The sequence below is a fragment of the Erythrolamprus reginae genome, chromosome 6, assembly GCF_031021105.1.
Source record: "Erythrolamprus reginae isolate rEryReg1 chromosome 6, rEryReg1.hap1, whole genome shotgun sequence".
Taxonomy (NCBI): domain Eukaryota; kingdom Metazoa; phylum Chordata; class Lepidosauria; order Squamata; family Dipsadidae; genus Erythrolamprus; species Erythrolamprus reginae.
In genome coordinates this window covers 50,894,664-50,922,175 of record NC_091955.1, presented here as the reverse complement: position 1 = coordinate 50,922,175, position 27,512 = coordinate 50,894,664, and the positions used below count along the sequence as shown (strand labels likewise).

At 36.6% G+C, this 27,512-nt stretch overlaps 1 protein-coding gene across 1 annotated transcript in view; it reads right to left on the bottom strand.

Moving 5' to 3' along the window:
* Positions 1-27,512, bottom strand: part of LOC139168875 (synaptotagmin-1) — a 455,513-nt gene that overhangs the window by 368,545 nt on the left and 59,456 nt on the right. The window contains exon 2 of the mRNA XM_070754642.1: positions 21,866-21,914. The gene's annotated coding sequence lies outside the window, so the exon portion shown is untranslated. The remainder of the gene's footprint in view (positions 1-21,865; positions 21,915-27,512) is intronic.

The following is a 27,512-nucleotide window of genomic DNA, read 5'->3' as shown; positions in this document are numbered from 1 at the left end:
TACAATTCAATCCAATGTATGTCCACTTACATCAGAAACATGTTTCACTAACATAGAAACAGAAACAGATATTTTCGATTTGATGATTTTATTTGTTCAATCTAAAAACTTTCTTGGAAGTTTCTGAAGATTTGGGGTTTATTCCAAATTTTATAATCTGGATTTGCGGATTTAATTAATTCCTTAAATCATGTATTATTAATAGTATATAACCATTTTGATTTAAAGCAGGAGAAACTTGATTTCATTGACGGCCACATCAGTGTTATGTTTGAAATTGAGGGGCTAGATGGGTGTGGCCTGGGTGGGTGTGGTCAGGTCAACATCACTTGCATTGGAGGCACCTGTGGTGTCCTGAGCACTCTGCGAGTGAAAACTGAGCCTTTTTTGACTTGGGTAGCTTTTTCTAAATTGAATTTATGCCTGATTCTGACATAAATGAAAGGATATGGACACAAATTATATTGTGGTAAATTATATGTCCTTTAAGTGAATTTAACTCATCATATATGTTCTATATGTATATAATTTCACATATTGCAATTTATTTATGGTTTATTAACTGATTTTGTTGGGAAGGAATCCCAACATTAAGTTATAAAAACTTAATGCTTTTTACAGGTTTTATAGTAATAAAATGTTTCTTAAGTTTTAATTGTACCATATGTTTTGAATTGTGAGTCACTCAGAGTCATTTGTTGAAACATTCGACTATAGAAATAAAACAAATACGCAAATAAATAAATAACATAGATTATAATTACCTTTCTGGGAAATATGTCTTAATTTTTCATTGAACTAAAGGCTTCAGAATTTAGAACCTCATTGAATTCAACTTGAAAGATTATATCTTCTATTGCATTACTATTGCATTAAAATTACTAAATTCTGATCACAAAATGAAATACAAAACAACTTTATATTTCATGTATGTATAACACCTCAAAACAAATTTAACAAAGGCTGGATATAATCCAAAGGCTGTTGGGAAAGCCATTCAAAAATTAAAACATATATATATATATATCTGTAGGAACTTTACTGTTACTGCCATATTTCCAATTGAAATTTACAGGATTTCTAACACAGTTAGATCAAACATTGCTAATAACATTCTGTAAGAGAAACCTTAACCCTAATCCATCAGAAACCCTAAATTTCTAATAAGATATGACAATTTTGGAGCAATAATGTATTATATTTGTTACTAAGATAATTTTAAAAATCTTTCTCTTTTTTATTGTAATATTTATTCTCTCTTTTGGTCAATTACATATTATTTCATAATTATTACATCAGCAATTTCCTTTTGCCCCTTTTTATTAGTCTAATGCTACAAAAATGTTTAGAAAAAAACAATTTGCATCATGTGTTTTTTTTATATGCAATATAAGTAGTGAGTCGTAGATGTATAGATACCAGATTCTTGAAAAATGAAATGCCTATATCATGGCTATTTTTGCCAATGGAAGCACAATAATGAATATTTTGTCATATATTTAATTGTTCATAACTTGTTCAAAATTCTTTAGAGGCTTTCCTTAGTAAGCATCAAACATTATTTACTTAAAATGTCTGATCGCAAATAGAATCAAAGCAAGAGGTTTTTTAAAAAGTTACTTAGGTGAATAGTAAATACAAAAATATAGAATGGGAATACAGCATTGTAAATTATCTGAGATTCAAGCATTTCCTGTAAAATCAATATAATACACTGTGGCACAGAGTTCATATTAATATACCCTGTTTCCCCGATAGTAAGACACCCCCGATTGTAAGACGTAACGGGGATTTCAGGGGGGTCAGCTAATATAAGCTGTACCCCGAAAGTAAGACATATGTCTTACTTTCGGGGAAACACGGGGGTATTGCCGGGGGGGGAGCCCGATGACATCATTTCCAAGCTCCCTGCACGCCCCTCGCCTTCGCCTCGCCGCGGCGCCACCGCCTCTTCCCCAGCTTGGCAAAGCGAAGGACGGCGCTGGTCCGAAGCGAGCCAAGCGGGCGGCGGCTTGCAGCGAAGGCGCTCGTCCCAGCAACCGAGTCCTGCTGAGGCTCGGCTGCAAGCGGCCAGCGAGGCCGACCAGCTCCGAGGCGAGCGGCCGGAGCTGCGCCCTCCTTCGCCCGCCTCCTTTCCAGCAGGCAGGTGGGGCTGCCCAACTGCGCAGAGCGGCTCCTCCTCTCCAGACACACGCTTCCCCGACATGCGTCTGTGGCTCCACGCGTGCACGCCGCTTGGAGCCCTGAGGTTGAACTTGGAAAAGGGCTCACGAGGCTCCTGTCCCGCGGCTGCCCTTCTGGACTCTGGGGAGATGCCTTCGGGAACGCGACCCTTTCAATTTTTTTCCAATGTAAGACATACCCCGAAAGTAAGACATAGTGGGGCTTTTGGGGGTAAAAAGAAAGTAAGACACTGTCTTACTTTCGGGGAAACACGGTACTTTCTATTCAAGACACCACCCAAGAAAAGAAGCAACAATTGAGGTCCAGTGAAAATGAGTGAAACAGAGAGGAAGAGAGGAAGGGGGAGAGAGAGGCAGGAGAGAGGGAAAGATCCTCCCTTAGGCATGAAAGTTCTCCCTCTCTGTATGTACATGTTGGCATTCAAAATACCAACCTCTAGTACTATATTTATAAGAATGCTTTGTATCCAACTGATATTCTTAGAAAGCAAGAATGATGGATGGGTGCAACCTAGTATTTGTTAAAATATGGGTCCCCTGTGCTGACAGAAAGAGGCATGTGAAATTGAAAGGAATATCAAAAAGCAATCTGATGTTTGACACTCTATATTTTAACAGTTGCTATCTCCATGACAGTCATTTTCATAAGAAAACCTAAAAGAAATCTCAAAATTACAAATATGCTAACCAGTCCAAAAGATTGAGAAACCCTGGTGTTGTGATTGGCTCTTGGCCACCTCCTGCTCCAAGGACTGTGGGGGTTAATGTGGGAGAACCCTCACATTATCAGAGGCCAGTTTTACTGCCAACAGCTTCTGTGTCAGGGGAAGATTCTAGTGAAGTAGGGTCAAGGGAGGAGGTAATTACAGGCAGCCCAGTCGCTACTTACCCCATTAGTGAATCATCATCATTATCATCAGTAGATTCAGAAGGGGAGGCATTCATAGATGTTCGTAGATATAGGTTGATATCAAGGAAGGAACAACTGCGCAACTATTACAGGAAATAAGGGAGAACACCTGTGGCTTGGGCAATTAGGCTAATGGGGCTGCTGATAAATTGCCAGCGTTGTTGCCTCTTGGCATGGAAGTTTATCCGTTTGGAGAGAGAGAGAGAACTGTGTTTTACGTCTGGATTGTACAAGGACTCTTTGAACTGTTTCAGGATTTTACAGGACTCTTGGACTAATTTACAGTTAAGTTTAAGCGTGAGGACTCTTGAAGGGGGGTGGCTGTGACGTTTTCACAGTTGCGTTGTATCTGCTTTTCTTTTCTTTTGTTTTTCACAGCATTCAAGGCTGGTTGTGTGTAGGAGAGTGAGCTTTGGACAGTATTTTCCTTTTCATAAACCAACTTTATTTACTTTACAAACATGTGTGTTTGAATTTCTCCTTTGGACTTAATTTGGGGTTTGTAACGTGAAGCCCGGCATAACACCTAGTCTGGTTAATATATATACTTATATGCATACTTACAAACAGAGTTCCATATATACAAAATTTATTATTATTATAGCAAGAAAGTACTAATCATATTTTTTGGGATTCTGCTTGGTTTCCTTAGCAAGTACTGTATGGCAAATCTTCATGGAGGTTAGAGATTCAATTTTCTCATGATGTGTAATGGAAAACTTCAAAGCCTGCTCCACTTTACAATCCTTTTGATAGTAGGTTATATCCTATATATTCCATTCCTTGCCCTTTTCCACTAATGACATCTGCATTAAAAGAGAAATTGTATTTCTCCCGGCTTTGTCCCCCTTTTCTAACTGCTGCTCAGGGAGCTGTTCTTGCAATGCATTATTTCAAAAATTTCTATCTTCCAATGGTTAATTATCAATAACTCACAGTGAATTTTTGGGAAGATAATATAAAGTCAGCTTTATAAAGGGTTCATGAGAGCATTGGTAAGGACATTTCTGCTCTGTTTGATCTGAATCTGTACAGCAGCCTCAATGTGAGTCAGTGAGAGTAGTATTTTTAGAAATAAAAATCTTATTTATTTATCCAGATTCAGGAAGCAATCATGTTGGTCATAAGGAAATTAAAAAATCATTGATGTCTCTAGATCAGGTTGCATATCTAAAAACAGAATGGAAATCTGAGAATTTTGGTTGGTCTGCAGTTGATGAGAATCTTGGATGAAGCAGGTAAACAAGATTCATTTCATTCAGATTTCATTTAGCCCAGAGATAGTTAAACCTGGTTGCTGGCCTGGACCTTGCATTGGGAAATTGGGGTAGTGGTTGATCAAATCCATCGTTGCTTCTATTTTTTATTATTTTATTCCTATGTATTCAATTTTTATACTGTTGTTTTTATTGTATGTTATGCAGAGTATACAGAATCAGCAAGAGTCAGATAGTGCCTAAATTAAACAAATTAAAATGAATGTTTGTTGCTTCATTTTGTAACTGTAATATGTATACATTTTTCTATGCATTTCTCTTAAGATTCATAATTTTGCAAATATGTTTCTTACCACATGTATATTTTTGTAAGCAATTCTCCCCAATAGGTGTTTTTAACAGTAAACTTTTGTGAATAATAATCTGGAAAAATAAGAATATGTTGATAGGTGGCTGTTTTATGATAGCGTAAGTTTAGGAAATACAGTAATACCTCGTCTTACAAACTTAATTGGTTCCGGGAGGAGGTTCGTAAGGTGAAAAGTTCGTAAGATGAAACAATGTTTCCCATAGGAATCAATGCAAAAGCCAATAATGCATGCAAGCCCATTAGAAAATCCAAAACATTAAGGCGAACGGAGTGGGGGGAGGGACAGTGAGAGGTGGCAAGAGGTGGAAGTCCCAATGAAGCAATGCGAAAAGAGCCTCTCTTGAGCTCCATGGGTCTTTCCTTCCTGTTTTTGCCCACCCCGTTCTGCTCATTTTCCCCACACCTTTCTCCTCTTGAGCTCTATGAGTCCCTCCAGTTTTTGCCCACCCTGTTCTGCTCATTTTCCCCACATCTTTCTCCTCTTGAGCTCCATGGGTCCCTCCCGTTTTTGCCCACCCCGTTCTGCTCATTTTCCCAACACCTTTCTCCTTTTGAGCTCCATGGGTCCCTCCCGTTTTTGCCCACTCCGTTCTGCTCATTTCCCCCACACCTTTCTCCTCTTGAGCTCCATGGGTCCCTCCCGTTTTTACCCACCCCGTTCTGCTCATTTTCCCACACCTTTCTCATCTTGAGCTCCATGGGTCCCTCCCATTTTTACCCACCCTGTCCTGCTCATTTTCCCCACACATTTCTCCTCTTGAGCTCCATGGGTCTCTCCTGTTTTTACCCACCCCGTTCTGCTCATTTCCCCCACATCTTTCTCCTCTTGAGCTCCATGAGTCCCTCCCGTTTTTACCTACCCTGTCCTGCTCATTTTCCCCACACCTTTCTCCTCTTGAGTTCCATGAGTCCCTCCCGTTTTTACCCACCCTGTCCTGCTAATTTTCCCCACACCTTTCTCCTCTTGAGCTCCATGAGTCCCTCCCATTTTTACCTACCCTGTCCTGCTCATTTTCCCCACACCTTTCTCCTCTTGAGCTCCATGAGTCCCTCCCGTTTTTGCCCACCCTGTCCTGCTCATTTTCCCACTTTTCTCCTCTCTTGAGCTCCATGAGTCCCTCCCGTTTTTACCCACCCTGTCCTGCTCATTTCCCCACCTTTCTCCTCTCTTGAGCTCCATGAGTCTTTTCTTCCTGTTTTTTCCCACCCCACTCTCCTAATCTCCCCCATACCTTTCTCCTCCCTTGAGCTCCATGGGTCTTTTCTTCCTGTTTTACTCCCCCCAACTCTGCCTGTTTTTGTGATCCTGGGATTCCCCTCCTGGGATTTCCCTACAGCATTGCGTTTTTGCGGAAGTCAGGAGGTGGGGTTTTCCATGGAGGGGAGCCTCGGGGGATCCCAGGATCACAAAAACTTGGAACGAAAGTCTGGAGGCGGGGCATCCCAGCGGCTGTGGCAGGTTCCTAAGGTGAAAAAAGTTCGTAAGAAGAGGCAAAAAAATTCCAAACCCTGGGTTCGTATCTCGAAAAGTTCGTATGACGAGGGGTTCGTATCACGAGGTACCACTGTATATAAAGTCTCTTGTGCCTGAGAATGAATACATTACATAAGAATGGGAATTTTAGTAGTTGAAATTCTTCTAACTCTGTTAATAGAGTAAGCAGTATAACAAGTACAGAACATAAAATACAGAATTTACAATAAAAACTGATTTGTAGTTTCGATGCAAATTTAAAATTTCCTTTAGCATTAGACTTGAAAGATGGCTATCTCAGAGACAATATTTCAGATTACAGTAAAAGAATTTAGTAGTTAGGAAGCAAAACTAAATTTTATATAGACTGTGAAAGTATACCCATATGACAATTTGCAAATATACTGCTCAAAAATAATAAAGGGAACACTTAAACAACAGAATATAACTCCAAGTAAATCAAACTTCTGTGGAATCAAACTGTCCACTTAGGAAGCAACACTGATTGACAATCAATTTCATATTCAATGAGAATATTTCATTCATTCAGATCTAGGATGTGTTATTTTTTTGAGCAATGTATATAACAATCACTTAACAAATTTAATTAGTAATAAGTATTTATCAATATGGCAGGAGACGGATAATATCAAAACTTTAAGGAATCATGAAAATAATGAATTTTGGTTTATTTTGTTTGAGAACCTATAAATCATTTGAAAAGTATAGTAATTTCTTCTGAAAAGCATGATACCTTTGGAGCTCAGCTTTAGAATCTGCTTTGAATAGTAGAGAAACTACAATGTTGTTGAGCATGTATAGCATTATAATTATTATTGGTCACAAGAAACAGAATCATGATGTCAGTTGGGTATAAAAGTATGAATATAATTCAGCTTTTTCTTCATGAGTAAAAGCAGGAAGGATTTTTTTCCCAAAGGACAGGATTAAAGAATGCATAAACCTAGACAAAGAATTTCACTGTACTTTAATCTGGAAACAGCTCTGCTTATACAATGATATGTCCCTGTCCTCCTCCCCCAGATTAAATCCAGGATTATCATGTGCGCATTATGGAATTGCATTGCTCTGTCTAACTTCTGTGTGTTGGTGTGTAAAAGAGAGATTACTTCTTCTCACTTCCTATCCCAGCAGGTGACCCATATCATCAGAACAGAACCAACAGGGTTGTCTATTCAATATGCCTGCAGTGACCTGTAAAAATCTCTGGATTCGGTGCTTTAGTCTACAAAAAGGTATACTCCTTCCTCATCTAAATACTAAGAATGAGTCATTTGCAATTGTGGGTTTTTTTTTTCAGTTGAGCGTTTAGGCTTTAGTTTTAATAGCTGTTTGACAACTGAAAACATAATGTTCCAGAAGAAAAGAAAGAAACACAATACACGGGGTTTTATGGCACTCTCATTAGAGTGTCTAATCAGCTGCACACAGAAACTCTTCAAACAGATCTGAGGTAATGTGTGGCATAGCCAGATAATTTTGACAAAGTTTAGTTCTCTAATACAGTATTTGCAATTAAACCATCAACACTAAAGGGGAAAACACAAATGTGCTGTTATTGCATGCAAAGGAGACTTCATTTGGTCAACGCTAAGCTGTTTTCTATGTAAGTGTGGTACAAAGGGTCAAACAGCAGATAGAAACCAATTGATCTAATCAGCTCCTGCATATGTAATAAAATCCAGTATTAGCAAGTAGCAGAGGAACAAAGCAGTCATCTCATCTACATGTCTGCCTCACCAGATCTGTGTGATTAATCCCAAATGGATGTCAACAGGGATTTAGTGTAAATGGAATAGAAGCCAATTCCTGAGAATGAGTCTATTTATATTTATGTCTATAGTCCTTTAAAAAAAAAAAAAACATCAGCAATAAAACTTTTAATTAATACAGAGTCTGATAGTTCCTTCAGGATTATTCATAAAATGGAACAAAAATATGAATTAGCAATTTACTTTATACGTTGTATAAATAAAAGTCACATTTCCCCCCCCCCCAAATTTTATTGTTACATCATCTCTGTATTTTAAATTGTTTTCAAATGACAAATAATTTGCAATCAAAAATTTATGATACTTGTACATGGAAACAAAAATTTTAATGATTATGGTTGGGAAAATAGTAAATAAATTTTAAAACAAACAAACAAAAACACATTAGCGTAATAATATTACAGTGAATTATTTAGCCATCATAAGAGACATGCTATCTTGTCTTAGATTTCAATGTTTTTAAGCTGTAATTAGGAGTTTAATTGAAAGGTATCCTTTCATCAGTGAAAGTTTCCATCTATATATAGAAAATATGTGAATCTATTACAAGTAGTTCTTGATTTACAATTGTAACGGAACCTGCAATTTTAGTCTTTAAGTCATGATGGTTGCAAACTGCCTGACATGGCTCTGACCCATTTTACAACCTTTTTTGCAGCAGTCATAAAGTGAACACGATGGCTGTTAGGAGACCCCACTGTTTGCTATAGGGCTTTTTTTGCTGGAAACTGGAAATAAATGCCAGTTTCCAGTGAAAACACTGTAAATTGTGGTCACATTACCATGGAGTATTGCAAATGACTGTAAATGTGGACTAGCTAGGGACCCATTAAAATTTTGAATGGTTGCTAAGGAAAAGGTCATAAATTGAAGGCTATTGTTTCAACTTATAAGTGAGAAGGGAACTGGTCCAAAAGTAGTGGTTACCAGAAATTATTACAGTTAATTTCAACAAAAACTGAAAAGAGAAGTAAATTTTTATCAATATCTTTTGTAGGCTAGTCAGTCACTTTTCTGGAACCTCTTTCAGCTTCATCAATGGGAAACAGTGGTGGGTTGCTCCCAGTTTCGATTGGTTTTTAGAACTAGAAGCGGCGGCAGCAGGAGGCCCCAGCCATCCACCTAGGACACTCTACCCACCTGCCCGGGACACTTTTGTGCATGCGCAGAAGCATATGCACATGTGCAGAAGTGTCACACATGCATGTGAGTACACATATGATTTAGTAGCAAACTAATTCAGAACACACTAGTGGGTTTATGATTTCAGAATAATTTCCATATAAAAACAGGACACTGTATCATTCTTAATATGATGGTTATCCGGAAAGTAAGGTTACAAGGCACGTAGCTCTCACAGAGAATGTTTGCAGGGTAAATTGGTATTACTATTGTGTAGCGGGAACCCAGCAGAAGAGAATGAGCAGTGCCAGTGGTCAGTAGATCATCGACTAGCATTGTGGTGATGGTTAGAGATGAGCGTCCTCATTCCGTTTCCCTCCAAGTGCGAAGTGTGTGCTGTAATACGCTACCTGAATGCTAAGGGCATGAATACTGCTGCGATGGGTGTCCAAGATGCTTACTAAAGCGCACAAAATTGACAGTCAGTGCTGCTTGAGAATTTCTTGACAGTTTTGAGATTGAAGGCAAGGCTTTTCTCAACTGTATAGTGACAGGAGATGAAACTTGGGCTTATCACCATACTCCAGAAAGCAAATATCAATCAATGCAGTGGTCTTGGGCACCCATCACAGCAGCTTTCATGCCCTTAGCATTAATATCAACTTCCCCCGCAAACGTGCCTTGTAATCTTACTTTCCTGATAACCCTCGTATATGTATTTCATGTAGACATCTGTCTGACCAATGTGAGAACAAATAGGTATGATCTAAGGTAGTTATTTTGTTTTAATGGCTAAATATACAATAGAATTAGAATTCTTTATTGACCTAATTGTGATTAGACACATAAGGAATTTGTGGTGCATAAGCTCTCAGTGTATATACAACAACAGCGATAGATCATTATCATAGTTATTGTAAACATTCATTCATCAAAGCAATAGCACTTAGACTTATATACCACTTCATAATACTTTACATACCTCAAACTCATATCGTCATGGTGGCAACTTTTCCCCTATTCGCTAAACTGGGCATGGCCCTGCTCTAAGTGGTTTACGGAGTCAGCATATTTCTCCCAATTACCTGGGTCCTCATTTTACCGACCTCAGAAAGATGGAAAGCTAAATCAATCTTGAGCTGGTCAGGACTGAATTCCTAGCAGGGGAATGAAGAATTAGCCTACAATACTACATGCTAACGATTCTAACTGCTGCATTACCATAGGTCATAAAATATGTTTAATTTTTGTATTTGATTTAATTTGAACAAATAGAACATTTTTGTATTTGTATTTAATTTGAACAAGTAGAAAAGAATGATATGCTAGTTGTGTAAAGTTGCTAAGGGTAAAAACACTATTCTGTAAGAAAAAATCTACATAGAAACACAGAAGATTGACGGCAGAAAAAGACTTCATGGTCCATCACTAGTCTACCCTTATACTATTTCCTGTATTTTACATTAGGATGGATATATGTTTATCCCAGGCATGTTTAAATTCAATTACTGTGGATTTACCAACCACGTCTGCTGGAAGTTTGTTCCAAGGATCTACTACACTTTCAGTAAAATAATATTTTCTCACATTGCTTTTGATCTTTCCCCCAACGAACTTCAGATTGTGTCCCCTTGTTCTTGTGTTCACTTTCCTATTAAAAACACTTCCCTCCTGGACCTTATTTAACCCTTTAACATATTTAAATGTTTCGATCATGTCCCCCCTTTTCCTTCTGTCCTCCAGACTATACAGATTGCGTTCATTAAGTCTTTCCTGATAAGTTTTATGCTTAAGACTTTCCACCATTCTTGACCGCACTGTTCACCCATTTTGAGACTGTCAGAAATCACTACCCCTAAATCCTTCTCTTCTGAAGATTTTGCTAACACAGAACTGCAAATACAATACTCAGATTGAGGATTCCTTTTACCCAAGTGCATTATTTTACATTTGGAAACATTAAATTGCAGTTTCCACTGCTTTGACCACTTATCTAATAAAGCTAAATAATTTGCCATATTACAGACACCTCCAGGAATATCAACTCTATTGCACACTTTAGAGTCATCAGCAAATAGGCAAACCTTCCCTACCAAACCTTCCCCTATGTCACTCACAAACATATTAAGAAGAATAAGACCCACAACAGACCCTTGTGGCACACCGCTTGTAACCAGGCTCTGCTCAGAATACTCGCCATGAACAACAACCCTCTGATATCTATGCTTCAGCCAGCTGCAAATCCACTGAACTATCCAGGGATTAAGTCCAATCTTCACTAATTTATCTATCAGCTCTTTATATGGAACCATATCAAACCGTATCATACATGTTGCTGTTGCAAAATATTTTTTTAGATGAATAAATAGGAAGAAATCATTTATAGGAAATTTGATTATATCAAAGCCACAGCCTTCACATATGACACTATTATTCAAGACAAAATATTACCAATCATTCTACAAAGGATTATCTAAGTCTTGGGACATTTTGAATGTGGCATATTTATTTATTAGCTGGGGAATAAAGCTAAGAAGAATCAGAAGATAAATTCAATAATAGTGAGTAATCAATCAAGTGCTAAAATGATAGATGGAAAAAACTTTCCCCTAGGAAAGCCAGCAAATAGAACTGTTTGCAAAATTAGTTTGAATAACTATAACATGTCAAAGTACTGCAAAATGTAAACCTATGTCTTACGTTTTTAATATGAAAATATACAGCTACTGTATCTGCAATATCAAATAAATAAATAGAAAATAATAAGTAATATTATTTATTACTTATAAAAAAGCAGCCATTATACATTGATATATATAATAACAATAAGAATGTAGTGGGAATTTTTTATAATAAACTGTTTAGCCCATAGTCATCCATAATTAAAATCTGGCTTCAATATGAATGAGACCAAGACCAATTATTTTTTTGGAAACAGCAGTCAGAATAATGTAATATGAAACAAACTTCAGCTTCAAAGCTGACCTTCTGGCAAAGCCACATTTTCCACAAAAGGACAGTGGATTCCATGGAATCCAGGAAGTGATCACTTTGGCGTCCTTAGCAACCTGTCGGTATATGTGATGTTAAAGCTCTGCCCCCTGGAATCTCTTTGTGGGAGGGACTCCTCAGCTCCTTCAAAGGGAGGTCTTTTCATGTAATTTTTTTTTTTTTTTACGAAAAAGAATGCCGCAGCGGCACTGCAAGCAAAGGGAGGTCTTTTCATGTAAAAATAAAAGTTTTTATTTTCACATGAAAGGATCTCCCTTTGCTTGTGGCGCCGCTGCGGCGTCCTTTTTCATAAAAATAAATAAAAATTAAAAATCCGTAAAAATAAAAAATGATGGGATTCTGAGGGCGGAGCTTCGGCGCCGCAAACCGTTCGCGTTCGGGTTTGGGTTTGGTCGAATGTTGCGCAAAGTTCATCCTAATTTGCCGAACCCGAACACCGTTGGGTTTGCCCATCACTACTAAAAATCAATAAACTTAAAACCAAATGATAGTTAAAAATATGAATGAGGTGCAAAAATTAGTCTATCTACAAAACTAAACATCCAAATAACCAAACAAATAAAATACTTAGCGATCAATCTAACAGCAAAGGCCTTAAGTTTGAAAGAGGACAATTATGATAAATTGAATGGAAAAATTAAAAAAGACTTAGAGAAATGGGGCTAAATACAACTCCCCTTCTGGGAAGAATAGCCACGATCAAAATGAATATTTTACCTAATATTATCTTTCTATTCCAAACAATTCCCATCCACTTAACTCAAGACTATTTTATAATATTGAACAGATTGATAAGCCCATTAATATGGCAAAGTACCGTATATACTCGAGTATAAGCCGAGTTTTTTAGCCCCAAAAATGGGCTGAAAAACACAGCCTCGGCTTATACTCGGGTCATTGACAAAGTCACCACACGAGGGCGCCATTGCTTGAGCCAGAGCGAGGAGGCACCAGCTTTTGTCCCCTCTCGCACGCCGTAGTTCCTCTCCCTAGCTCAAGCAAAGAAGGCAGCCATTTGCAATGGTGAGTCGGATTAAAAAGGCCCCCTGCTGTCAGATTCTCCTCCCCCTCCTTTGAAAGGATTTAAACTGTTTAAAAAATGGTATTTTGTGGTAGTTGCTGTCCTTGCTTGGATAGGATCTAATAATGTGTTATGAGGCAGAGCTAGACAGGAATTCTTTTTCTATCTGTCTATCTTTCTATCTATCTATTTTTCTATCTATCTATTTTTCTATCTATCTATCTATCTATCTATCTATCTATCTGTATCTATTTCTTTCTATCTATCTATCTATCTATCTATCTATTTTTCTATCTGTCTGTCTATCTTTATATCTATCTGTCTATCTATCTATCTATCTATCATCTATCTATCTATCTGTATCTATTTCTATCTATCTATTTTTCTATCTAACTATTTTTCTTTCTATCTATCTATCTATCTATCTATCTATCTGTATCTATTTCTATCTATCTATCTATCTATCTATCTATCTATCTATCTATTTTTCTATCTGTCTGTCTGTCTATCTATCTTTCTATCTATATCTATCTATCTATCTATCTATCTATCTATCTATTTCTATCTATCTATCTATCTATCTATCTATCTATCTATCTATCTATCTATTTTTCTGTCTGTCTATCTATCTTTCTATCTATATCTATCTATCTATCTATCTATCTATCTATCTATCTATCTATCTATCTATCTATCTATCTATTTGGTTTTCTATGCTGATAACCTCACAGCAGCTAATGCTGAAGCTCTTCTTTGGATACACTTATTTGTTTGTTTGTTTGTTTGTTTGTTTATTTAATTGGATTTGTATGCAATCCCTCTCCAAGGACTCAGGGTGGCTCACAGCATATATAAAAACAGAACAATAATGTAAATCCAATTAATGATGAGAAGGAATCCAGTTTTGAAGGATTTTAACTCTTAGATTTTAGCTTTGTTCCTGATCGAGCTACTTTTTTTACTTTTTAATTTATTGTTAATATTGTTAATTTGTTTACCCTCTTTTAAATTTACAGAGCTAGTTTACTGGTTTTCTTTAAAATAAATATTCTAAAACATGTCTCAATTAATGTAATTTTATTGTTTTCCATTTTTATAAGTTACCAGTAGCCACTGCATTTTCTAACCTCGGCTTATACTCGGGTCAATACGTTTTCCCAGTTTTTGTAGCAAAAATTGGTGCCTCGGCTTATACTCGGGTTGGCTTATACTCGAGTATATACGGTAAACGCCCCAGAATCCAACTAAAATACACGCAAGATAAAAAAGAGGACGGCGGAGTGGCCCTACCCAATTGGAAATAATACTATATCGCATCAACTTTAGCTTGGGTTCAGGAATGGATACAGCTGCCTAACACTAGATTACTTAACCTAGAAGGCCATGACCTCCAATCAGGATGGTACTTTTATCTGTTGGAAAAAAGACCCAAGATACATAAATATTTCACCAACCACCTTATTAGAAAATCCCTCCTAACTGCCTGGGTAAAAATTAGAAAACAATTTTATAAAGGGATCCCAACATGGTATGCACCACTAGATGCTTTTGAACATCGAAACTTGAGCAAAATAAGAAATATAATAAGATACAAGGATATGACAAAAATAAATGGAGAGATCTAAACAAGATCCGAATTGGAAGCCAAAGGCATGAAAATGGAATAGTGGGAATATTTACAGATCCAATCAAGATTTATTAAAGACAAAAATGTGCTAGGCATTGAAAAAGAAAAGCCACTAGATAAAATATTATTAGGGCCACATGAAAAACAAATCAAAAAACTTTATTGCTGTTTGCTAACCAACGAATTAGACATGACAAAAACAAATATATAAAAATGGAACTTTAATTTTAAATGTGATATAAAAGCCAAGGAATGGCAACTATTGTGGAGTAGGAATTATAAATTGACCTTAGCAACATCATATAAGGAAAACTGGATTAAAATGTTCTACAGATGGCATACCACTCCCACCAAGCTAGCAAAGATAGATAAAAAACTACTGTCCAATTGCTGGAAATGTAAAAAAAGAATATGGAACTTATGGTGGGAATGCGAAAAATCTCAAACTTATTGGAAAAGAATAGGAAATTGGCTTGATGAAATTTTAGATATTAATCTAGGCAGAACCCCAGAGTGTTTTCTCTTAGGAATTTTACGGCAACATCTCAATAAAAAGCACACATATTTGGTAATCCATATCACAACTGTTGCTAGAATAGCTTTCGCACAAATGTGGAAAAATGAAGACATACCACAGGAAGAGCTAATATTGGAAAAAATTACACATTGTGCAGAGAGGATTAAATTAACATTAGAATTAAGAAATAATGATGAATCTCTATTTCACAATTGCTGGGATTTATTTTATCATTGGCTTGAAAAAAGATCAAATCCGCCAAGTAAACCTTAAATTATTATCAACTATGTAAAAGAAACTTATCTGGTGTTAAAGTCAATTGTATAAAGGAGATAAACATATGTGTAATAATTAAGACTATTACTCAGTTTTTTCTTATATTCTCTTCTATTTTCTGATAATGTAACTATTTTTAATAACCAGCAATTCAGATTATTAAATTATCTCTAATAGGCTATAGATAATATATATAGTTAATACCATCATACAGACCTATCGCGCACTTGTCCACTTCCTATTATGTTTTTGTTTTTGTTTTTAATTTTATGTGTTTGTATTGTTTTTGTATTGTTATTGTATATTTATATATGTAAATAAAATTTATTTAATTTTTTTTAAATGAATATGGATGTATATTGAGCATGAAGTTCCAAGTAACAATAAGATAGATATATGAGCCCTTGTAATGTTTCCAAGACTTTGGGAATGGAGATTATTTTACCAGAACACTGACAGGCATAATACAATCTCCTTTCAAAAATCAAGACAGACAAAATGTATTTAATCAGGGAATTTTTCTTTCTGTAAAATATACACACAAAAATATGAAACATTAACTTTAGGCTCTTCAAAGAAGAGATAAAGAAATAACCTACAGTAATCATATAACTTTACAAGGTGAAAGAAGAACAGAAAGAAATTCAATTTTCTTAAACAAATAGACTGAAACTGCCCAGCATTAATGTTTTCAACTGAATGAAATAATATTTTTTATTATAGCAGTTAGCTGCTCTTAACAGTATTCTCATGAGCTAATCTGAACAATAACCTGATCTGTTAAATTACATGAATTTGTCTCTATAATGCGTAAATAAGGTATTATAAAGAAATTGTCATTAGTCAGACGGCAATAACAAAACATCATAGCTGTCCATTGAATCATTATCCAATATGTTTTAGCAGATGTAATTTGATAGAACTTAAATTCTATTAGAATGATGGTCAAACACCTGGATTCTCTGCTTTGAAAAATTAATCAATTAAAGTAAAATAAAAAGCGTAGGATGAAGCTACATGAAATTCCGTCACATATTTCCTTTCAGTATTGAATATAGAGAGTTACATGTCTGCTTCCCCTGTCTGCATGCATATTCTGTTCTTATTTTAGTACAGTAATACCTCGTCTTACGAACTTAATTGGTTCCGGGAGGAGGTTCGTAAGGTGAAAAGTTCGTAAAATGAAACAATGTTTCCCATAGGAATCAATGGAAAAGCTAATAATGCGTGCAAACCCATGAGGAAAAACCAAAACATTAAGGCTTTTTTTAAAAAAAAGCAGTGGGCAGACGAAGCTGAGGCGAACGGAGTGGGGGGGGAGGGACAGCAAGAGGTGGCAAGAGGTGGCAGTCCCAACGAAGCAAGGCAAAAAGAGCTTCTCTTGAGCTCTGTAAGTCCCTACCTCCCGTTTTTGTCCCCCCACTCTACTCATCACCCCCACACCTTTCTCCTTTCTTGAGCTCCATGAGTCTTTCCCTCCTGTTTTTGTCCCCTCCCTCTGCTCATCTCCCCCACAACTTTCTCCTCTCTTGAGCTCTATGAGTCTTTCCCTCCCATTTTGTCCCCCCCTCTGCTCCTCTCCCCCACACCTTTCTCCTCTCTTGAGCTCCATGAGTCTTTCCTCCCGTTTTTGTCCACCCCACTGTGCTCCTCTCCCCCACCACCTTTCTCCTCTCTTGAGCTCCATGAGTCTTTGCCTCCCGTTTTTGTCCACCCCACTCTGTTCATCTCCTTTCTCCTCTCTTGAGCTCCATGAGTCTTTGCCTCCCATTTTTGTCCACCCCACTGTGCTCATTTTCCCCATGCAGTTTGGAAGGGGGGAATTTGTTGCTGGTAATCAAGGCAGCGCTGGCAAAAATGAAGGGAATCCTAGGGAGGGGAGCCTCAGGGAAATCCTAGCAATGCAAGAACGGGGCGCTTTGGTTGGCAACAGAAGTTTGGAGGTGGGGATTCCCAGGGAAATCCCAGTGCTTTGGGGCATCCCAGCAGTGGCTGCTTGGGTTTGTAAGGTGAAAATAGTTTGGAAGAAAAGGCAAACAAATCTTAAACACCGGGTTCGTATCACGAAAAGTTCGTATGAAGTGGGGTTCATAAGACGAGGTATCACTGTATTTTGAAAATTGAACATAATTTCTCTGTCATTAATCTCATATTTAATGTGTATGAAAGTAATATTTAGCCATTTTAATTGGTATCCTTTGATCAATTTTTTTTAGTTATGAGTAAATTCATAATATCAAACAATGAAGACTTTTCCAAGAGCAGAGACCAATGGAAATTTTTCAAATAAGAGACTATATTTGTATGGGAACATGGTGTGGCAAGGCTCAATTGCCTGCAATGTTGAGTTTTTATTAGGATTATCTTTATAACGTCTGCTGTTCATTCATAGCCATTTTAGAATGTAGACTCATAATCCAGATATTATTTATAAGCAAAATAAATAGATTTTGCATATTTAAATACATTGAATTCAATTCCCATTATCGCAGCCAATATATGTCTATTTGGGAAAGGAACCTAAAATGCTATACCACAAGAAAAACTTTCACAAACATTCAAGAGATATTTCAGTTTGATAAAGTTTTGATGGCATCACCCCAGTGAACAAATTCACAAACTGAAGATAGCCTCAAAGCCATAGACGTTCACATACTTTATGCTCTTTCTTTAATTTCTTAGGTTGATACAGACTCTACAGAATGTTGCAACGACCCCTCCAAAAAGGAGAAATGCTGGTTCTATGACACTGGCATAAACAAGTTAGCCAATCTCTTTGCCTATCAGAGCTTTTGGGGGATACCAAGGTGTTTCTCTTTGTTAATGCCACACAACTTTGCTCTTTCTTGATCTAATGTATTTCTACATTCGTCATGCCAATATAACTGGGAATTTTGCTATTCTCAGCACTTTGAAATGAGCTAGACCAGGAATGTCAAACACAATTTCATTGAAGACCACATCAGGGTTGTGTTTGACCTTGGGAAGCAGGGGGCGTGGCTATGGTGGGTGTGGCCAGCTCAACATCACTTGTGTTGGGGGGCACTCATTTTCGGCAGTGACAGTCTCCTCCAGCACTCTGCCAGTGAAAACACAGCCCTCCTGAGCTGTTTTCACTGTTAGAGGGCTGCAGGAGACTGTTGCAGCTGAAAATGGTGCCCCCAACATGAATTGGAAGAGCTTAAAAACACATCTAAGCCAGCAGGCATGAAACTGCTGAACTTCGTTACTTTGTGCCAGCCCCTATTATTGTCTGACTGTTGGAGATATGACAGAGTTGTATGAGGTGGGCTGTCTGTGACATGTTTTAAGTTAAGAGGTTTTTTATAGGGATGTTTTTTAGTGTTGTTTTATTTAATTTTGATTTCTTCCATTATTATGTAAGCTGCCCTGAGTCTCAGGAGAAGGGTGGCCTAGAAATCGAATAAATAAAATTTCACTGGCAGGGGTACCATGGGCTGGTCCTTCACTGTTTCCAGGGCAAACCCATAGGCCAGATCTAAGTTCCTCATGGGCTGGATCTCGCCAATGGACCTTGAATTTGACACACCTGAGCTAGACTGACAGGTTTAGTATGCAATTTTGGATCTAATTAGCATCTTGGGTAGAACTGCACTTTAACGTGGCATGACTAGATAAGGCTTATCTTTTGACAATGAAAGAATGTGTAAGGTAAAGATAAAATTTAAAGGCTCTTGCTAAACTGCTTTTAAAAAAAGGGAATGGCAAGACTATCAATATTATTTTTTGTCAGCTTTTTTTTGGCATATTTCATGGCACTTATTTCACAATAAGTATGTTATTGTTAAAACAGTTGGAGTAAAACACTTGCAGTATTTTTTCAGCACAATTTCTGCAGAGGAGGTTTACATAATTTGCAAGATAAAATGTTATCCTGTCTTCTAACAACATTGCCTTTAAAAAGCTGGAATATATATTGAAGTTGGATAATCCTTGAAGGCATTCAATTGAAGATTGACAGATTTAATGTTATCTAATATTACTATCTGTTTTGTCTTTATCCAGTTCTATTAAATGTTTCTGCAGCATGTTTTATCAAATCAAAACTCAAGATGACTTCAATATGTTTACCTTTAAATCTCATAATGACAACTGGAATTAAATAATCTGTCAGTCAAATCTTGAATCTTCAGTTCAACTAAACCTGATTCACACACTCATAATCTGTATCAAATAATTTTTCCAATGGCTTCTCCCTAAATTGGATCAAATAAAACTATGAATGTTGCTGGACTGATTTTTGACTCAAATATTTGTCATTCTACCACCCTTCACCCTTTTCTTGTCTCTGTATCTTTCAAAAGTTTCCTATGACAGAGCTTTGTAAAGAAATAAGATACATCCCTATAGTAAATATTTTGAAGAAATAACTGTTGAATCTATATCATCAGTACCTGTCCCGCACAAACCTATGTTGTGAATTTAAGAAGGTTATTGTATTTCAAGTGTCAAAAGAGCTCATAGTATTTGTGATATAGAAAGAAGTGATTTTTTCAATTCATTTTGAAGAAATGATAAAGGAAAATGCTCTACTGCTAGTAAAATATTATGATATTACTTATTAAGAAAAAATAGATATAGACGAAGGTTAATACTAATTTAGCTTTGATTTCATTTCTTGGGATTTAGTCACAATGGTATGTTAAAATATATATATTATATATGTTGAATAGTCATTGCATTTGAGGGGGTGTGATGGCATTGTGGGTAAGATGTTGAGCTAGCCAACTGGAAAGATGACAGCCTGGGTTCAAAACCCAAGTGCTGCATAACGGGATGAGCTCCCATTCTCACCCTAGCTACTGCTCACCTAGCAGTTTGAAAGCATGTAAATTCCCAATAGATTAATAGGTACTACTTTAACAACATTCTGAGCATCTTTGGCCTATAGCCATGCTGGCCACAGGAAATGTCTTTGGACAATGCTGGTTCCCTCGGTCAAGAAACGGAGATGAGAATTGCCCCTTATGGTTAGACACAACTTGACAGAAAAACCTATAGAATAGAATAAAATAGAATAGAATAGAGTAGAATTCTTTACTGGCCAAGTGTGATTGGACACACAAGGAATTTGTCTTGGTGCATATGCTCTCAGTGTACATAAAAGAAAATATAGATTTGTCAAGAATCATGAGGTACAACACTTAATGATTGTCATAGGGGTCAAATAAGCAATGAAGAAACAATAAATATTAATAAAAATCTTAGTCATTACATAGTTCCTTTTCTATAAGTATATAGTTATGGATAGGCATTTGTTTTTTATAATCACAATGCTGGGTGATAGTAATAGGTTTATTTTTATATTTGGCCTGAAAAAAAAGTAATTGTATTTATTTGACCCTTAACATAAGTCAATCAACCAGCCTGTTTTTATACTAAAGGCAGAACTAGAACTCATCGTCTTCTTGTTTGTACGTCAGCACTTACTATTTCAAAGAATAAAACAGTTCAAACGTAATGATATTAAGTAGAAATAAAAACTGAAACAAGTACTGTATATATAACTATCTTCCCATTGTAAGGTTCAGGCATATGTTATTTATTTATTCAATTTCTATGCCTGCCCATTTAAAATACATGTTCTGAGTGGCTAACAATACTTAAAAAGGAGGTGGGGGAAGAGTGTTACTTGCACAGCATAAAACTATGAGTGACTCTGCATGAGGTCCGTTTCTAAGAAAAGCGTAATCCTGAAGCAATATTACAAGGTGTCCCTTTGCAAAGAAACAATGTCACTGTCTGAGGCTGATCATATGTGACTGACCATTCTTGTACCTTTCCTACAGTACAATTATACCTCTGTGACAAAGTGAACAGAACTTGGCAATATTCTATCTGCCTTTCTGATTCCAAGCAGCCCTGAAGATAAATAGCAAGCAAAACTTCAATGTATTGGGGGATATAAAAACGTGCATTCCACACTTGGCAGAAATACCTTCAAAAGAAAAGCATTCATAAAGAATCCCCTTAACAGGTAAAATGCACGAAAAGATTCGCCATTTCCTTTTTAATTAGGTTGCTCCCTATCACTTGTAGTATCCTTGTCAGGAAGGCAGTCATACCAATCTTTTCCTATGTGATGGAACACAGACACATAGAAGGGATTATTTTAGTCTGTTATCTAAGAGGATTAGCGAATAAATGAATTTTAAAAAATCCATTCCACAGAAATGAAATTGAGTTTGAAGAGAAGATGGATATTACATAGCCACGGCATACTAATTTCATACATAAAAGTAAAGAAGTAAAATGAAAACTAGACTGGACAGAAAATTGAATCAAAATGCTGTGTTTTAAAGTACAGTGAAAACTGACTTACTGTTGATGATGTGATTCAAGATATCTTCTTTTTCTCTAAATTCAGCTTCCTGAAAGAACAAAACATCCAAGGAAATGTTACTGGCTATATTAAACAATATAAAACCACACTATTCTATAAAAATAGTTCTGAATGGAAGAACAAATAAGGGCAGCTTATGGCTTTCCTGGGAATGAATTTAACAATTTAAACCAATCAAATGAAAATGGCAGACTATAATAGAGAAACCCAGTATGACCAATACTCAGGGGTTTATATAAGTAACTACATCTGGAAGGCGGTAGAATTCCTGCACTTGTAGTACAATCATGAAATTTCATCAGGATTTGTCAAGAATCAGTCTGGAACATGTAACAGAAGTAGTTAGAAGATAGAACCCCAAAGAATAGGTCATCATATAGAGAAGGGTAGTTTTCCTACCTTCTACCATCTCTTTTTTTCCTTTGATATTTTCTACTTTCTTTCACAAGTAGAAACCTGCATGGTAGAAATAGAGAAGTCTTGGCTTCAACTGATCTTCTGCAGCCAGCAGTTTAGACCAAAGTCCGCAGGAAATCAATCCATCCCATTGAGATTAGGGACACAGACTGGCTATCCCTGGCCTATAATAATATTTATGTTACTTTGCCAAGTATCTGCAACAGTTAATATTGACTGGCCACAACTATAGGAAAAGGTGAAATAGTATTGTGGTATTTTAAATTAATCGATGCATTGCCATCTTCAGTACAATTTAATTTATGAGATGAGGTGGTAAAGATGATTTTTTAGGCTGGGTACAAGGCACACATTTTCTATACAGACAATTCGAGTTTTGCATAGGAGATGTATAGATAATCTTCAGTGAGAAAAAAAAGGCTTCTTTCATAATGCTATATTTGCTTATTATTGTAACATGTTTGTACAGATGTTTTGTAAAAAAACAACAACAACCAAGTATTGTTTTGTAAGGGTCACAGTTATTAATGAACTTTGATATGGTAAAGATGTAGTTGGGGTCTACATCAGCTTTTCTGACATAACCACATTAGAAAATCATAATAAAGGAGTGTTTCTTCCATTGCAAAATTAATTTGCAGTCACATGGCTTACATGGTTTGCTATTAACGTTTAAGTTTTGGCCTTGCAAAACTCTGTTGAGGATAATAGACAGGAGAACCTGAGACGGAGAAAAAACTGATTTAAATGGATATATTTTTTTAAACAACACTGTAATATTTTTTAAAAATATAAACGTAGTGTAAGGAAAGTTAAAAATCAATAATACAGATATTTAAATTTTAATCAGTCTCATAATCCTGAAATCATTGCTTTCTCATAAAAAACAGGGACAATAAAATATTATTTTGTAAAAATAATGTCCATTTATTTCTCTCTTCTTATATTTAACCAATAATTCTTTATATAACATACTGGAACATTAAATCAGCCATCCATGGCTATGTTTCCTTTGAGTCTGCCGCACAGGGTGAAATCTTGTAATGACAACTCTATTTCCTAAACTGTTATTGCAACATCTGTCAACTACAAGATCCTGAATTCATTTTAATAATATTTCAGTTTTTTAAAAATCTTTTGTTTTCATGAGAAATAGAATACAGTATAATGATTTTAGCTATAACTGCCTGCCTTTTATAATATCACATCAGTGTATTTTTATAACTAGAAAGAATTCTTTCAAGACTCTAGAACAATCAAGTACATAATGTGCATTATATGTTTAATTTACTCATAAGATTCTATGGATTGGGATGAGTGGTTTCACTGAGATTTGATTCTGGTGAAGCCTGAAGACAAATAGAATGAAGGAATTAGTCAACAGCAGAAGGAAATGGAAAAAAAAACCCTTGGCATTGTATGCTGAATGAGTACATACAAAGAACTAATAGAATAACAGATTTTTTTGGAATTTATCTACTTATATGTGTCATCAATCCACTATATTTAGAAAATAAAATTGCATGGTGTATGTGAATTCCTAATATGAGATTATATCATTATAGTGGGTACCCAGTGAAGGGCTACCAAAAATTTTACTATCACACTGTAGGCTTGGCTTATGCAGGATGCCCTACATTTTCTTCAACATCTTTCAGTACAAATTGGGTGCTCTGGGGTGGAGCTCCATTTTTACTACTCCACTGTGCTCCCCCTGATCCGGGCAGTAGCACACCTCCCTATCACCACTCCCTATAGAAAGCAAACAGCCTTGGATTCCTCAGTGACCCCTTCCATTTCTATGATTCTATGTCTAAAAAAAATATTGGGAAACGTTCAAAATGCTCAGCCGTGTAGTAGTCTTGATTTTTTTTTCTTTTTATGACACTTTAATATCTTTGCTTCGGGGTGGAGTTGGGGTGACTGATTGGAACTGACAGTTTATTGGCTGGATGCCTTTCCTGACACCTACACAAATTTCGTAGCAGGTACTGTATTTTCTCTTTGTGTCCTGAAATCTGCCACTGCAAGGATTGAACTTTAACTTTACAAGTGGGAAGTAACTTTCTGCTCATCAGTAAACTTGAATAAAATGAACTGCTATATTTAGAAACTGTAACAAATAGATAGTTTCCCTAAAATTAAACTGATATGTAAATTAAATATTGTTAAGATTTTCTGTGCTCTTTTGGTTTGTTATGTGCTTACTAATGAGATTTTATATATAGCATATAAAACAGAATAACTTTATCGTATCATAAAAATATAGTACAAAAAATTCTCTATCAATCAACGCATGGAACGACTACAAGCATTTCCTCCTTAAATTGATAGCTGGACTATTAACATATACTGTTTTCATTTTACTTTGATACTTTTTTAGGAAGCAATAGAAAGATAAATAGTCCTGGCTATTTGGCTCATAAACTCTGAAATGGCCCTTAGATGACAAACGGTGGAAATTACCAATGAACTCTCCATCTGCCTAAATTTGCTATACAATGATCATCCTGGTTGCATAGTTTGGATGTATACAATGACAGGAACAGAGAGGCAACCATCCAGTAAAAGAATAAGCATCACATATTCCTATATTATTTATATAGAAAAACAATCCAAGAAATGTTCAAAGTGAACAAAATGTCCTTGGGCTTGTTCACTCGGATAAATGGTCTATTTCAACTGAAAATATGAAAGGCCAGCAAAATATGAAAGGCAAGAAGTGGTAGGTGTGTGTTGTATCAACATTATATTTTAACTGCTGGTTCTAATATGAAGGAAGAAAATCATAAAGCATTCTTTCCTTTAGGCAGCAAAACTCTGAAGAAGATACTAATAATCTAGACAGTAGTCTCAGTTCATAATCCAAAATGCATGTAGTAGCAGGATTCTTTCTGAGTAAATCCAGATCCTATCATAATCTCTGTTGCATTTTAATCTCCTAGAAAAATGTTCAGTTGTAAACAGCATGTAATGCTAACTTTACACAGTGCATTTAATAAAACTTCTGTGTCTGTAATTTTAACTTCTTTATTTTTATACTTCTTTATTTAAAGAAACTATAAAATACTTTGTAAAAATGAGCAATGATTTACCAGAGCCAAAAGAAGTTACAGCACAGATCTATAGATTGTCACACAGTTTAAATGTGGATCCCATCACAACCTCCATGTAAACTACTATCCGTTCAGGCACAGATGGATTGCTATGGCAACAGAATCCCAAATACCAGGTAACAAAAATGTAAATTATTGATGGACTCATAGTTCTGTCTCTTGGACACTCTCTCCCTAAAAAAAAAATCAACCCTTATGCTAATTAGTACACAACTTGATAACATTTCTTTTCCGAACAGTGAGTGCTTAATCTGAAGGGATTTCATTAAATATTATGGCTCAAATTTTTATTCTTGTAGCAGCAGTCAGCAAGCAGAGATTACAGCTGAAATGCCACCATTCAAGTCATGGCTCCCTGAAGTCAGGGATTTGCACTAACATGACAGAAACTAAATTTTGAAACCACCTGAGGAGGTTTTTATATATTTCATTTTGAACTCTGCTGACTGACAATCTTTTAGCCACAAAACAGTGCTGGTCAGCAATATACAGAACACAGCAAATAACCAGCAAATACACAGTAAGTTAAAAATAATAAAGAAGGCAAAGAAAAGTGAGTGAAGAGCAATAAAATTAGCAAGCTGTCAAGCGTTAATGTGCTCTCCTGGACATTTTTCAAATTTCAGAATGATTCCAAACAGTATCTTTACATGCATAATTAAAAGCATATTATAAGTAATATGATTAAACATAGGTGCAAATGGCATACTATGCTTATACTAGAGAGTGGGACAATTTAAAATTTACCATATACAGTGGTACCTCATGATACGAACTTAATTGGTTCCAGGAGGAGGTTCGTAAGGTGAAAAGTTCGTAAGACGAAACAATGTTGCCCATAGGAATCAACGAGGGGCGGCGAGGTGGGGGAGAGAACGGGAGGCTCCAGCCTCCTTCGGCAGCAGCATTGGCAGCCCGGCTTTGTATTTTCGGCAGGGAATTGAGGGGCGGGGCTGCGGGAAACGAATTGGAAATCCCCTGGGGTAGTCTCAAGGCAGGAGAATCCCTGCATCAGTAAGTTTGCGCACGCGCAGTTAGAGAGCCACGGACCCGGGATCGTGTTCGTAAGAAGAAAAAAGTTCGTAAGAAGAGGCAAAAAATTTCTGAACCCCGGGTTCGTATCTCGGGTTGTTCGTAAGACGAGGGGTTTGTATCATGAGGTACCACTGTACTGTATTTATATCTTCGTACTGGATGTTATTTAATGAACACTGAACAGTAATTCTTAAAAAATGTATGTATGGATTCAAGTCAATGTCAATTTTTGATAACTGCATTGACAAGTCCCTGCAGCTTTTTTGAAAATATTTTTCTCCCTTTTGAAATGGGTTTGATATTGCCTCCTTCACAGGGATGAAAGACAGGTCACCAAGCTGGCTTGTGCCTTATAATCCCCTAGATCTAGGAGACCCATAGTCTCCTGGTTTCTAACCTAATAACCATTACACCAATTTGGCTTTCTTGAAATATTTATCCCCTAAAGAAACATTGCCGCGGAAGCGGAGTAAAGACGCTGAGACATAGTGTCGATTAAATAAAGGGTCATTTTATTAAAGTAACATAAATTTAAATAACGTAACTTTAAATACGTAAATTTAAATATTTAAATTCAATTATAACTAAGAACCTGCAGAGGCCAAAACTAACGGGGCGGAAATTCCTGCCAGAACCTTTCTTGGCAACATTGGGCAAAACTCCTTGCTGAACCAGGTGAAGGTAGCCACCTTCACCTGGATCCGAACCACGCCCCTTTGCCATGTGGGAGGAGCTCACCCTCCAATCCCCAAGGGGAATTGGATCCGGTGAGTCTCATGGGCATCCTCTCTCCAATCCCTGACGTTGTTCTAACCTCTAGTTCCTGGAGAGAGGCGGTCCATCACCCTTTAAAAGGATGCCCAAAGGAGCATGCCCAGTCGCTTCTACTGCCCATTTCCGCCCCTAACCTGCCAACCCCAGTGACCAAAGGGAAGCCTATTTTAACATCTATGAGCGCCACACCCCCTAACCATTCCATCCGTACCGTCAGTGTGGAATAGGCGAAAAAATGGCCGCCTCTAAAGGGGAGGCCGCAAAAAATTCTTATTCGGCCCCGA